At 43.1% G+C, this 13730-nt stretch overlaps 1 protein-coding gene across 1 annotated transcript in view; it reads left to right on the forward strand.

Moving 5' to 3' along the window:
* The first annotated feature begins 3321 nt into the window (after positions 1-3321).
* The window catches only part of RAB27B (RAB27B, member RAS oncogene family), a 138352-nt gene continuing 127943 nt past the window's right edge, over positions 3322-13730 (forward strand). The window contains exon 1 of the mRNA XM_041739911.1: positions 3322-3336. The gene's annotated coding sequence lies outside the window, so the exon portion shown is untranslated. The remainder of the gene's footprint in view (positions 3337-13730) is intronic.

Raw genomic sequence — 13730 nt, forward strand, 5'->3', positions numbered from 1 at the left:
TATGCCATGATTCAACCATTTATCTCTTGATGGACATTTGAGTTGCTTCCCATTTTCCATTAGTACAACTAAAGCTCTCTGAGAATTTATATAAACCTTGTACAGTTGTCATCTTTTTTAGACAGTTACCTGAGGGTGAAATGGCTGGGTTATGTGATAGGTGTATGTTTAATTTTTCAGAAATTAAAACACTTTTAAGAAGCATTTCTAAATGAGTTTTGTGCCTTCCCTCTTTTATTTTTAACAACTCTAGCCAAATATTTATCTATTTCATTAACACTTTCAAAAATGCCCTTTTGGCTTTGTTGATTCTTGATGTTTTATATTTCTCTCTAGTATAGGTTTGTTTTCTATTTCATTGTTGTATTCTCTAGGATTTATTACTTCTTACCTTAATTTTCTTTTTATCTGCTGATTTAAGACCATATATTTAAGTATCCTTTCATAGTCTCTCATATGTAGTATTTTTTTTTAAATTTTATTTATTTATTCATGAGAGATACAGAAAGAGAGAGAAGCAGAGACACAGGCAGAGGGAGAGGCAGGCTCCATGCAGGGCGCCCGATCTGGGACTCGATCCCATCCCATATTAAATTTTCACTCCCTGGGCCAAAGGCAGGCGCTAAACTGCTGAGCCCCCCAGGGATCCCCCTCATATGTAGTATTTTAATAATTATACATCTCTAATTATTTTTAAATTCCTGCATTCATTTTGTCTTTGACCCATGAGTTATTTAAAAGTGTGGTTTTATTTGTCCACTCTGTATCTGAATGTTTTACTTATTTTGTAACTGACATAAACAACTGCATTCTGATCAAAGAACATGGCCTGTGTAGTACTGATTCTTTTTTACTACTTTTTATCATTTTTTTTAAAAAAGATTTATTTTTTAGAGAAAGAACATGAGGGGCAGAAGGAGAGGGAGAGAGACTCTCAAGCAGACTCCATGCTGAGAACAGAGCTTGACATTGGGCTGCATCTCAGGACCCTGAGATCAGGGCCTGAGCCAAAACCAAGAGTCAGATGCTTAACTAACTGAGCCACCTGGGTGCCCCTGTGTGATATTGATTCTTTAGAAGTTTTTGCAACTTGCTTTATAACCTGGTGCATGATCAATTTTAATAAATGTTCTATATTTGAAGATATAATAAGTGTTCTATATTCTCTACATTGAGAAGAGATACATTTTCTGTTTTCCTTTATGTCCACTAGATCAAGATTGCTTTTGTGTTGAGTCTTTTTGATATCTCTATTATCTATCTATCTATCTATCTATCTATCTATCTATCTATCTTATTGTGATGTGTCTCTCACTACCCCTGAGCTTCCTCCCTCTACCTGTATTGTGGCACAGATGACATGTCAGGGTATATCTGAGGCCCAGCCATGGACACAGTGCATTGTACCCCAGGAGGCTTTCCAACATCCATAAAAATTAGTGGCTACAAAGACATCTGTAATGGAAGGCCATTCTCTTCCTCTCATACCAGCCACAGCCACTCATCTGCTATGTCTACTCCATGCATCCAGCCTACTTACCAGCCTTTCGGGATGGTGTGTTAGCACCTTTGCTGCTACTCATCTTTCTCTTTTGAAAATAGAACCTCATTTCAGACAACATGCTGAATTGAGAAGTGGAAGAAATGAAATGTCTAGGTGAGTCACAATTGGTGGACTCAGCAAAGCAATCTTTTTTTCATTAAGACAAAATTACTCTGGCTTAACTTGACTCTCTGGGTCCTTAGACCTTAGGAAGCATCAGCGTCCCCTTGTTGATGTCCTCAGTCTGACCCTGAACCTCTTGGGTCTGTACTTTTCCTACGTGAAAATCTTGCCTTGAGTGATTCTTGGGGACAGTCTTATCTTGATCTTTGATCTTCTCTCCCTCTCTCCTCTTGGCATCTGAGTCTCTGAGCCTCAGCCTTATCAGTACATGGTACCTTGCTCCTAGATGCCTTAACTCACCAATATGGTCTAATGACCTGGGTCACTAAGTAAGAGTAGCCCCCTTGCTGCTCCAGGAGGCAGCTATCTTTTGGTGGATGCTGGACCCTCCTGCTGACTCCCTGTCATTGTGAGCCTTTGATCGCAAGCCTGAGAAACCACCTGCCTGCCCTTCTGCTCTTCACTAGCATTAGTACCAGTATTTACTCTGCTACCAAATCTTACTAGTTAACCATTCTGAAATCAACCTGCCTAAAACCAACCAAACTATAACTGTATACTTGGGGAAGAGGGGGGATTTCTCAGCCCCAATTCCCTGGCTCAGTACCATATACATGATAGCAAAATACAGAAACCCTTATCGGTTACAGCACATGCTGACTTAATATTATTCATTCTCTTATGGCAACTAGTATGTGTATACATAACTGTTGGATATACACACATATTAGTGTCTTTTCTCTTCCTTTAAATTATAATCTTCTTAAAGGTAAACACAGGCCTTAAATGATTGCTACTCAGCGGATGTGCTAGTTGAATTTAATCAGTTAAGGGCTTGACTTCTGTGCCTGCTTTCTGTAGTATAATTTCTCAGCATACTGTCCAGTTTATTGTTCCCACTAAGATTTGCTGAGGGCCTACTATGTGCTGAGAGATCTCCAGGGCTACTTCATCAGAATAGACATCATAGATATTATGTTGCAGGGGGCAGTTAGCAACTACATAAAAAAGCATGAATTTGTTGCAGATCGGGGCTACAAAGAGAAAGAGGCCAGTATTTATACGGAGGGGCACTTACACACTATGCGTCTCCGAGAACAAGCTTCAGGAATTCTTCATTTTTTTTTTTTAATTTTTATTTTTTGCATTTATCTTAGTTTAGGTCTCCAAACTCAAGATGCTATCAACCGTGGAGTGTTTGGGCCTTTACAGTCTGTGCAAATGGTAAGAGAGACACCAAACTTTAGAAAAAAAAAAAATCCCCTGCTTCTCTCTTCTTGTGTCCTTTACATTTCACACGTAGGCAGAGAAGCAAAATGAACAGATAGAGTCAAGACAGCAGATGTGCCCCCCAGGTTCCCCGGGAGCAGCCTTCTGGCTCTGACATCCTCAGAAGCACCATCCTATCAGCGGGCGGGATCGGCCCTGGTCCTTCCCGGGTGGGCCGCGGGGTTGGAAGATGTGGGAGCCCCCGCGTGGCGCGGGGGAGGCGGGGGCGTGGGAGGCGGGGGGGGGGGGGGGGGGGGGGGCGCGGCCACGGGCGGGAAGGCGGCGCTAGGACCGCGCGGCCGCCAAGAGGCAGGCCCGCCCGGCGAGGCCGAGGCCGCGAGCGCCGCAGTCCCCGGGAGCCGCCGGCCGAGCCGCTCCGTCCTCCCGCCCCCGCGAGGCAGGTACGTGCTGGCTGTTTGCCCTTGACGTGGCGCGCGGTGCTCGGTGCTCGGCTGTCCGTGCCCTGGCCGCTGGGTCCTCCGAGCCCTCAGGGGCGGGCGGGACTGCGACGCCGCAGGTGCGCTCAGCGGGCGGGTGGGTGCCCCTCGGAGGACCCCGCAGCAGGACCCCGCAGCCCCGTCCGCAGGCGGCCCTGGGGGGGGGGCGGCCCCGCTCTGCAGCCGCTGCCCTCCCTGCGGGGCGTGCAAGGGGTCCTGCGGGGGGGGGGCAGGTGTGCAGGGTCCTGCGGGGGGCTGGGGGCAGGTGTGCGCGGGGCGCGCTGGATGTGCGGGGTCCTGCGGGGGGGCAGGTGTGCGCGGGGCACTCTGGATGTGCAGCGTCCTGCTGGGGGACAGGTGTGAGCGGGGCACGCTGGATGTGCGGGGTCCTGCTGGGGGCAGGTGTGCACGGGGCGCGCTGGATGTGTGGGGTCCTGCGGGGGGCAGGTGTGCGCGGGGCGCGCTGGATGTGCGGGGTCCTGCGGGGGGCAGGTGTGCACGGGGCGCGCTGGATGTGTGGGGTCCTGCGGGGGTACAGGTGTGCGTGGGGCGCGCTGGATGTGGGGGGTCCTGCTGGGGGCAGGTGTGCACGGGGCGCGCTGGATGTGTGGGGTCCTGAGGGGGGCAGGTGTGTACGGGGCACGCTGGATGTGCGGGGTCCTGCGGGGGGCAGGTGTGCACGGGCACCCTGGATGTGCGGGGTCCTGCGGGGGGCAGGTGTGCACGGGGCGCGCTGGATGTGCGGGGTCCTGCTGGGGGCAGGTGTGCGCGGGGCGTGCTGGATGTGCGGGGTCCTGTGGGGGGCAGGTGTGCACGGGGTGCGCTGGATGTGCAGGGTCCCGCGGGGGTACAGGTGTGCGCGGGGTGCGCTGGATGTGCGGGGTCCTGCGGGGGTACAGGTGTGCACGGGGCACGCTGGATGTGCTGGGTCCTGCAGGAGGACAGGTGTGCACGGGGCACGCTGGATGTGCGGGATCCTGCAGGGGGCAGGTGTGCGTGGGGCGCGCTGGATGTGCAGCGTCCTGCTGGGGGACAGGTGTGCGCGGGGCACGCTGGATGTGCTGGGTCCTGCAGGGGGACAGGTGTGCACGGGGCACGCTGGATGTGCGGGGTCCTGCGGGGGGCAGGTATGCACGGGGCGCGCTGGATGTGCGGGGTCCTGCTGGGGGACAGGTGTGCACGGGGCGCAGTGGATGTGCGGGATCCTGCAGGGGACAGGTGTGCATGGGGCGCGCTGGATGTGTGGGGTCCTGCGGGGGTACTGGTGTGCGCGGGGCGCGCTGGATGTGTGGGGTCCTGCGGGGGTGCAGGTGTGTGAGGGGCACGCTGGATGTGCGGGGTCCTGCGGGGGGCAGGTGTGCGCGGGGCGCCGCTGGATGTGTGGGGTCCTGCGGGGGTGCAGGTGGGCGCTGGGGCGGCCCCGAGCACCTGCTGGTGGGCTCCCGGCCGGGGTCCCGGAGCTGGGTGGCGCAGGGGCTCCCCGGCATCCGCGGGGCGCGCACCCCAACGCTCGGGGCGGGGGTGGCCGGGGGCCCCGCGCAGCAGCCGGTGCCTCTCGCCTCTCGGTGGCCGCCTCACAGGCCGCGCTCCCCCCAAGACTACCGTGGGTACATTACACTTGGAAACATTTTTTAAAAAACGAGTCTCGAGGAGCCCCTGACCTGTTCAAGGAGAAACCTGGTCGCGTGCGGTATTTGCTGCCAGGAGACCCCAGTGAAGATCACTCTACAGAGAAAATGGGACATTAAGTATTTTACCCATCCGCTGCTGATGCTTCTGTGGGGCCTGGATGCCAGTTTCATGCATTAAAAACTCTTTGAAAAAACTTGGAAGTCTTGTCAGGTTGGTAGGTTAGATTATTGCCTTAGAAACCAAGTCGCATTTAGGTGTCTTACACCAAAATGAAATAGGTAAGCGCACCTCTAAATGAATGGAATGTTGAGTCCTATGCAAGGTTAATTCCTGGGAAATTTTAAGATAGACGGTGGCATTAGCTTTACTTCAGGAAAGAAAATGATCAAATTGAGACTCATAGCAAGGCATCAACCCTGAAAAATGTGACTTTAATGAAAAGCATTTTCTTTAAAGATTTTATTTATTTATTCATGAGAGACACAGAGACAGAGGCAGAGACACAGGCAGAGGGAGAAGCAGGCTCCCTGCAAGGAGCCCGAGGTGGGACTTGATCCCAGGACCCCAGGGTCACGCCCCGGCTGCAGGCGGGGCTAAACCGCTGAGCCACACGGGGCTGCCCAAAAAGCATTTTTAAAAGAGTTTAAAGTATATTTAATAGTTCAAAAATTATATCTTTCTAGTACTTGCATGTGACACGCTGAAATACCACAAATGAGATGTATAATTAAATATTAAACTTTTGAAAATATACCTATAATTCTCCTACAACTTTTCATTAGTCACCAAAAAAGAGGCACAGAGGATATGAGAGAGGGAGGGAAGGATTGAGTCTTATTTTATTGTTCTATACTTCTTTATAGTTGAACATTCTGATGGAATGTTTATAAATATGCTACCTATATTTTTTAATGTAACAGATTACAAAGGGTTGTAGCAATTAATTTGCAAAATCTATAAATGCAAATGAATACAATAATGTAAAAATAGCATGTTAATATTACGCTATGATATTTCTTAAACAGGGAAAATCTCTTTTGAAAACAATGTCTTCTAGAGAAAGTTGGGGAAATCAGACTGGAGGTAGTAATAGACTAAGTATTTTGTGAAGCAAAAGAAAATATTTACATTTATTTTTAGTTGGTATAGCAATATGCTACATAACTCCTTGAGTTTTCTGTTAATAAATTTTCTCCTTTTTCTCTTAAAAAAAGAAGTTTCTGTAATTCTCTGTCTGGGAAGATGACTCAGTCCTTTCAAATTAAAACTTAGTTTTCAAAATTCTTGCCCAACATGTGATTTGCAGCCATAAACTCTAGTTTTATGCCATATTCATTATACATGCCTTACCATAAATAATCTAAAAATAATTTGATTATATGTTGGGTCTAAAGATTCATTGAATTCAGTGATGATGGGGGAGAAAAAACTGGGAAAGATAGATCCTATTCAGGATTTGATACTCTTTGTAGTACATGAACTTTGTTTCTGAATTTAAGTCCTGAAATTAAGTCCCCTGGCCAGACCCAACTGAAGACGATGGACACAATGCTCGGCAGAAGTCCAGAGTTGCTGGCAAACCAGTTGGGCTTAAGCTGCAGAATAAAAGGCAAAAGCTAAAACTAATTTGTTAAAGTGTGAAAGTAGTGATTATCTGGTGATATTTTTATTCCTGAGGATAATCTCCTTAGGCCTTGAAAAGTCTGGCTTCCCAGGATATCCAGGTGAATATCAACATTATCTAGATTTCCTGGATAGTAATAAGGTAGATATTTCTAAAAGATTAATTTTAACATACAAATTTTTATTTAAAAGAGGCTCAGCAAATAGCAAATCTGGTTACACCCTGATTTCACCCTCAGCAGTGCTTTTTTTCTCTAAAGGATATCTTCTGAAGTAGGGATTCTCATGTGAAGTGGGTACTCAGGAAGACATTTAAGAAAGAGTTGAAAAAAGATAACCTTTATAATATTAAACCACCCAGAGGGAGCTAATGTAATAGCAGAAGAGGACCACCAGCAAAACTTGTGTCATTTCAATTTACGTTTGTTTTAGTTTTCTGCTTTGAGTAAGGAAAGATGTCTTCTAGTAGAATGCACGGAAAATGCAAAAAATTACCTGGGGGCTGACTTCCAATGCTCAACCCTGTGGGAAGCACTGAGTGTTTGTTGAAGGGATAAAGAAGCAAATGGAAAGAAATGACAGAGAGTCTTTGATTTGCCCTAAAAGGGGATTACAATACTAACAAGAGTGTTTACAGACCAGACCTGTTGGCCACATATACAAGCCACAGTGAATAGGAATTATATGTAACTTGAGAATTTCCTTGAAATTTTCCTTGGAATTCTCTAATTGTGATTTTTTTCTTGTGAAGTGAAAGGATTAAAGGAAATGGAACAGGAGTACATCAGTAACATGTTAGTAGCGTGCTCATGTTTTGTTGGAGTTTGGCAAAAGGGAGAAGTTACTATCCATGTCATTTTGGGAATAAGATTTCTTTAGAGCGAAGGTTTCGTTTCCACAATTGATTTTACTTAAAAAGAAATAAGTTTGTAGGAACAGCAGAAAGCTTTTAAATAAATGAGATTCAGCCTTTAGGGGAAAAGACCAATTAGCAAAATGAAAGGTGTACCGTGGATTGCTGATAAGCGGTTTTATCCAAAACATTGTTTGAATTATCCCTCCTGGTTCATGCAATTATAACTGATGTGGACATGGGACACACACCACTCATACACTCTTGCTTCCTCCCACTTACGTCTTTTATTTAATAGGGAAGAAGTTAAACCCTAGAAGTTAAACACAAGGAAACTGTTGATAAATATTAATCATGATTTCATAGATGGTTAAGCAGCAAATGAGCTTTGCTATCCCCCAAAATATCATGTAATCATTATGGTTTGCATTTTGGAATCACACTATAAGATTTTATGGACACAGCATTAATTTTTTTTGGATTATATTTATTTATTAGATATTTGTCCATCCCTCACTGGTTGCTGGGTATGAAAGCCAGACCAGTCAATAAGATAGGTCCCACTATTCACGGGCTTCATATTTTGTGGAGGGAAATAGGCAACAAAAACCAAATATTAGGGATCCCTGGGTGGCGCAGCGGTTTGGCGCCTACCTTTGGCCCAGGGCGCGATCCTGGAGACCCAGAATCGAATCCCACATCAGGCTCCCGGTGCATGGAGCCTGCTTCTCCCTCTGCCTGTGTCTCTGCCTCTCTCTCTCTCTGACTATCATAAATAAATAAAAAAATTAAAAAAAATGTTTAAAAAAAAATAAAAAAAATAAAAAAATAAAAAAAATAAGTTGCAAAAAGAAAAAAAATTGCCATTAAATTATATTGTATAAAAAAAACCAAATATTATAAACCAAGTACACCATTATTTAAATTCTTTTAAAGTCATTATAACTTGTTATAAATTAAACCAGAGTATATATAATAGGTACTAATTTGAAAATTAGAAGAGAGTAGTATGATAAAGAATGACTTGGTGGTTTCTTTAGTTGTGGTTGTCTGGAAGACTCCCTGAAAAAGTGACAGATCTTCAGGGATCTGAGGGAAAGAGCCAAGTAATGAGCAGCATTATTAACAGAAAGAGTGCAGGCTTCATGCTGCAATTTAAATCCATGCTAGGTCAGTCTTAAGTCTTGAAATCCTGAGCATTTTACCCCCTTGATAAAACTTTACAGAGTTTTGAAGAAAATAAGTAATGTATCCAAAGAGTCCATGAGAATATCTGGAGCAAATTTAATTTCCATTGTGACTTAAAGAGTGTCGTTGCAACTTTATGAATTCATTCCTTTGACTATCTAGTCAAATAAACCAGTATGGGCCATTGTATTCTCCTGTGTCTCTTTCCTTAAAGTCTGGTCGTGATTCTCTACCACACAATTGAGGGAAGAAAGACAGCCACTCCCACAGATGGCAGAAAGAGAGAGCATTATTCCTGAATCTTCTAAAGACCAAGTGACAATGAAGAGCCTTCTTAGGTGTAGTTGTGGTACATTTGTGAGGGGGTCTCCTCAGAAACCACCAACACGGTGGTTGATGGGGATTAATTAAGGTGCTGTTCCTCCCAGGGAATGCTGGAGGGAGAGGACGGCGAGGACCACCTCCAAGGAGGTTGGCGTGTGTCCCCTGGCAGGACTGTGCTTACTGGACTTGGCCTTCACACACAGCATCTTGAGAAGTGCAGTGAGATGAACATGGCACTTCACAGTGCACAGCACAGGATGCAGGCTCAAGTCAAAGAAGTGAGTTCATTGATGAAGAAGGTAGTTTATTAATGCTTGGAGCAACTTATGTCCAAACACTTCGGAGTTTTGTCATCTCATGAGTGCACAGCCATAGAATATATACTTGCACACAGTAACCAGATGTTTTCCAAATACCTATATGTCTATATATCTGTATACATATTTGGAAAACAGTATATGATATATATATATATATATAATATATATGATATATACTGCTATATATATATTGCATGTTATATATATTTATATATAATTGCTATGTAGGTGTTCTACTTTGTAATATGGAAAATAGCTATGTGGTGATTTTTAAGTGTTTCCCCCCTATTGCTATTGACAATACAACTAGGTATAGTGGCAAATTGTTCAACAGTATTTTCACTCAGTCCTTTCAAAGGAAAACATTAATCCTAGGTGTTACCAGCTAGACGTAGGTGAAGCTACTTTATTAGAAGAACCCAAAATAGAAAACTAAACTAAAATAGAAGCATGAAAGAGGCACACGTTGAAAAGAAGCAGGGGTAGGGGAAGAAAGTCCCTGACATGTCAAGATTGGATGTGGCAGGCACAGATAGATTGGCAGGACCAGAAAAAAAAGCAAAGGCCCTTTCTGAGGATAAAAACGAAGTCAGGAGGGTCAGGACAGGAAGTGGAATTCAAGTTCACGAGCTCTTGCACTGCTAGTACTTAGATCTGTCTGTAGCTCTGTCTTGCTCCATTTGTGCATCCTTGAAAATATGACTTTATTTAGGTCTTGGTTTCTTTATTGCAATCTATTGAATTTTACTAATAAATTAATATTACTAAGTGAGGGAAATATCTAAAAGGCAGATTATTACTGAATTACATTTTAAAGCAGAAAGCAGGGATCCCTGGGTGGCGCAGCGGTTTGGCGCCTGCCTTTGGCCCAGGGCGCGATCCTGGAGACCCAGGATCGAGTCCCACGTCGGGCTCCCGGTGCATGGAGCCTGCTTCTCCCTCCGCCTGTGTCTCTGCCTCTCTCTCTCTCTCTCTCTCTCTGTGACTATCATAAATAAATAAAAAAAAAAAATTAAAGCAGAAAGCATCATTAAGGGTCACCTGAGTGGCTCAGTTGGTTGAGCATCCAAATCTTGATTTCAGTTCAGGTCATGATCTCAGGGTTGTGAGATTGAGCCCTGCATTGGGCTCTGTGCTGGACATGGAGCCTGCTTAAAATTCTCCCTCTCCCTCGGCCCCTTCCCCCTCTCTAACTCTAAAAAAAAAAAGGCATAATTAAGATTTAAAAGGGCTGTTAAATAATGATTAAACATACAATTCATCAGCAAGATAGATCTATCCCGAACCTGTAAGCATCTAATAACACAACCTAAAGTAACATAAACAAAATATATAGTGAGATTGTACTAAAATTCACTCAGAAACTGGGTAAAAACTAATAAGGCTGGCAAATTGGAGCAATACAATTTGTAATTTCAATCTAATGGACATATATGAAAATTGTAACCAATAAAGTTACTCTTTGTAAGCATACATAAACAGTCTTTTTACACATAAAAATTTACTAACAAAATATAAGACAAGCCTCAACAAATGACAAAGATCAATATCATATAGTTAACGTCCATTCGATCACAATTGAAAAAATGTTTTTGTATCACAAACTCATATAGTTCAATTTAGCTATATACAATATAAAAGGCAATATAATCCAGACTAGTAGAATATAGAAAAGGTAGAAAATAATGTCTAGACTTAGAAAGAGCTATTAAGTCTCATTTGACCCCCATTGAAAAATTTCACTTTTATCCATGCATCCTATTGACATTATTTCTTTTTTTTCATTAAAAAATTTAAAAAAAAAAGATTTTATTTATTTATTTATTCATGAGAAACACACACACGCGCGCACACACACACACAGAGAAAGAGAGGCAGAGACCCAGGCAGAGGGAGAAGCAGGCTCCATGCAGGGAGCCTGATGTGGGACTCGATCCCGAGACTCCAGGACCATGCCCTGGGCGGAAGGTAGCTGCTAAACCGCTGAGCCATCCAGGGATCCCCCTCATTGAGATTATTTCTAACCAGGTTCATTTTCCAGCTTTTACCCGAGGGTACTGTGTAAGGGTTTAGATAAAAGTGTTCTAAACTGAACGATGTTGAAATTTTCCTGTTCAATGACATCTGCACGATGACCAAAAAATGATCGATTTATAATAAATCTATGATTCTGGTTTTTTTAAAAAAAGATTTTATTTATTTCTTCATGAAAGATGTATATAGAGAGGCAGAGAAAAAGGCAGAGGGAGAAGCAGACTCCCTGTGGGGAGCCTGATGCAGGAGTCTATCCCAGGACACTGGGATCAAGACCTGAGCTAAATACAGATACTCAACCACTGAGCCACCCAGGTGCCCCCAGGATTCTGGTTCTAGGGCCAAATTTCTACTGGGCCTACTCTGGTAGCTATCATGCCCTGTAGGTAAAGCCTCATGTTCAAGGTTAGAATTAACTCATAACTGGATTTTAGATGGTCCATATTGCAATATCCTATATTTTCTTCATATAGAAAATATTCCAGTCACTGTAAACAAATACCAACCAAATCCATTATTGATGGAATCCCAAAATAATTCATCTAGGTTGTGACTATTGTAGGTGTTATACTTTTATCTATGTTGTTTTAATTATAGTCCTGTCTTTCACTTCTTTTATAAATTATTTTTTAAAGGCCTTAAAATATTAGGGGATCCCTGGGTATTAAAATTTGTCATGACCCTTAACAGACCATTCTAGTGCTCTTTTGGAAAAATTTTAGTCATTTACAAGTTTCCACTTGTGTAAAGTCAAACTGGATCAAAATTCCATCTGAGATCCACAGGAGCTTTGCACTTGGTGTGAAAAGGGTGTGGAGACTTACTATCTGAGCATTGCTCTCTGAAAAAAAATGACCCTATTTTATGCCTTGACAAAAAAATACTCGAGGAAAGATATAAATCTCGTATCATTCTATGTGTATGTCAAAAGTTATCTATCTTAAGGACAAATGGCTCAATTAAAGAGCAATTGCTCCTGGCAAAGTGGATCACTTGAATGGTGCTTTTTCATTTTGAATAGATTCCTTTAGTTGTCACCGCAATAAAAAAACCTTAGTGTAATCTCAGTCTGTTTGAGTCCTTTTCAGAATGTTAAGATTTCTTTCTCTCAATAATACTCTGCCTCCGTTAATGTGTTTAAACTTTCAGTTTTAGAATGTTTAAGGTGAAATTTGGAAGGGACTTTTGAAATCTTGGTCCACTACCTCCCCTTTAGAGATGACGATCCTGAAGTTCCCAGTGGTCAGGTCCTGTTGTGCCAGATATGAAAGGAGGATCTCGTCTTACGATTTGCACCCGGGCTTTATTATATCAGCATATAGTTTGTGAAGGTGCAATTTCAAAATGTAAAATCGTAACTCTTAGGCAAATAGAAAATGAACATGTGAAAAAATTTTCTTTAATTCATTAACTAATGAAGGATATCACTCAGATATAATGAACAGTTTGAAAAGCACATATAATATATATAAAATATATAGACAATAAAACACTTATTGTATATGAGACATATATCTCATATATATAGGCAACTTTAAAAAGAAGTGTTAGGATAATATTGTGGATTTCTTTTAAAAAAAGATTAATCTTGGGGCGCCTGGGTGGCTCAGTGGTTGAGTGTCTGCCTTTGGCTCAGGTCATGATCCTGGGGTCCTGGGATCAAGTCCCGCATCCGGCCCCCTGCAGGGAGCCTGCTTCTCCCTCTGCCTGTGTCTCTGCCTTGTTCTGTATGTGTCTCTCATGAATAAATAAGTAAATAAATAAATAAATAAATAAATAAATAAATAAATAAATTTTAAAAAGTCTTAAAAAATAAAAGGTTACTCTTTGGGGTTACCTGTTCCATCCGGCAAAAATTATTTGCATTTCTACAGGACAAAAGCCTACAAGTTAACAAGTAACTTCACTAAATCTGGGACTTTTAATCAATAATAAGCAATGAGATGAACTAAGTATCTCTCTTAGAGAATCCTTGGATGCTCTTTGTCCCCATGTGTTACTCAAAGTACTTTCCGCCCCTCTTTTTGCCTTATTTCTGCAGTCTAGATCAGGGATTGACCAACTATGTTTTTGTGCCAAATCCAGCCCATCACCTGTTTGTTCTATAAGTGAAGTCTTAGGGGAGCACAGGTTTGACCTGATTCTTTCCACGGGTGCATCAAGAGTGTTAATTAACCAAATAGACTTCTTGCAGTTTGCTCTGTGAATCTAGGGTCTCACTGTATTATTAATCACTAAGATCACAAAATTAACTTCTGTCTGGAAATTTTCATTGTCTGGAGTTGGACTTTTAAATTCTCTTTTAGTACCTCTTCTATCCTAGGTCTGGGAAACCAACTCAAAAGCACTCTCTCTACTAGCTTTTATCTGCTATTCCTATAAAT

This window comes from Vulpes lagopus, chromosome 24, assembly GCF_018345385.1.
Source record: "Vulpes lagopus strain Blue_001 chromosome 24, ASM1834538v1, whole genome shotgun sequence".
Classification (NCBI taxonomy): Eukaryota; Metazoa; Chordata; class Mammalia; order Carnivora; family Canidae; genus Vulpes; species Vulpes lagopus.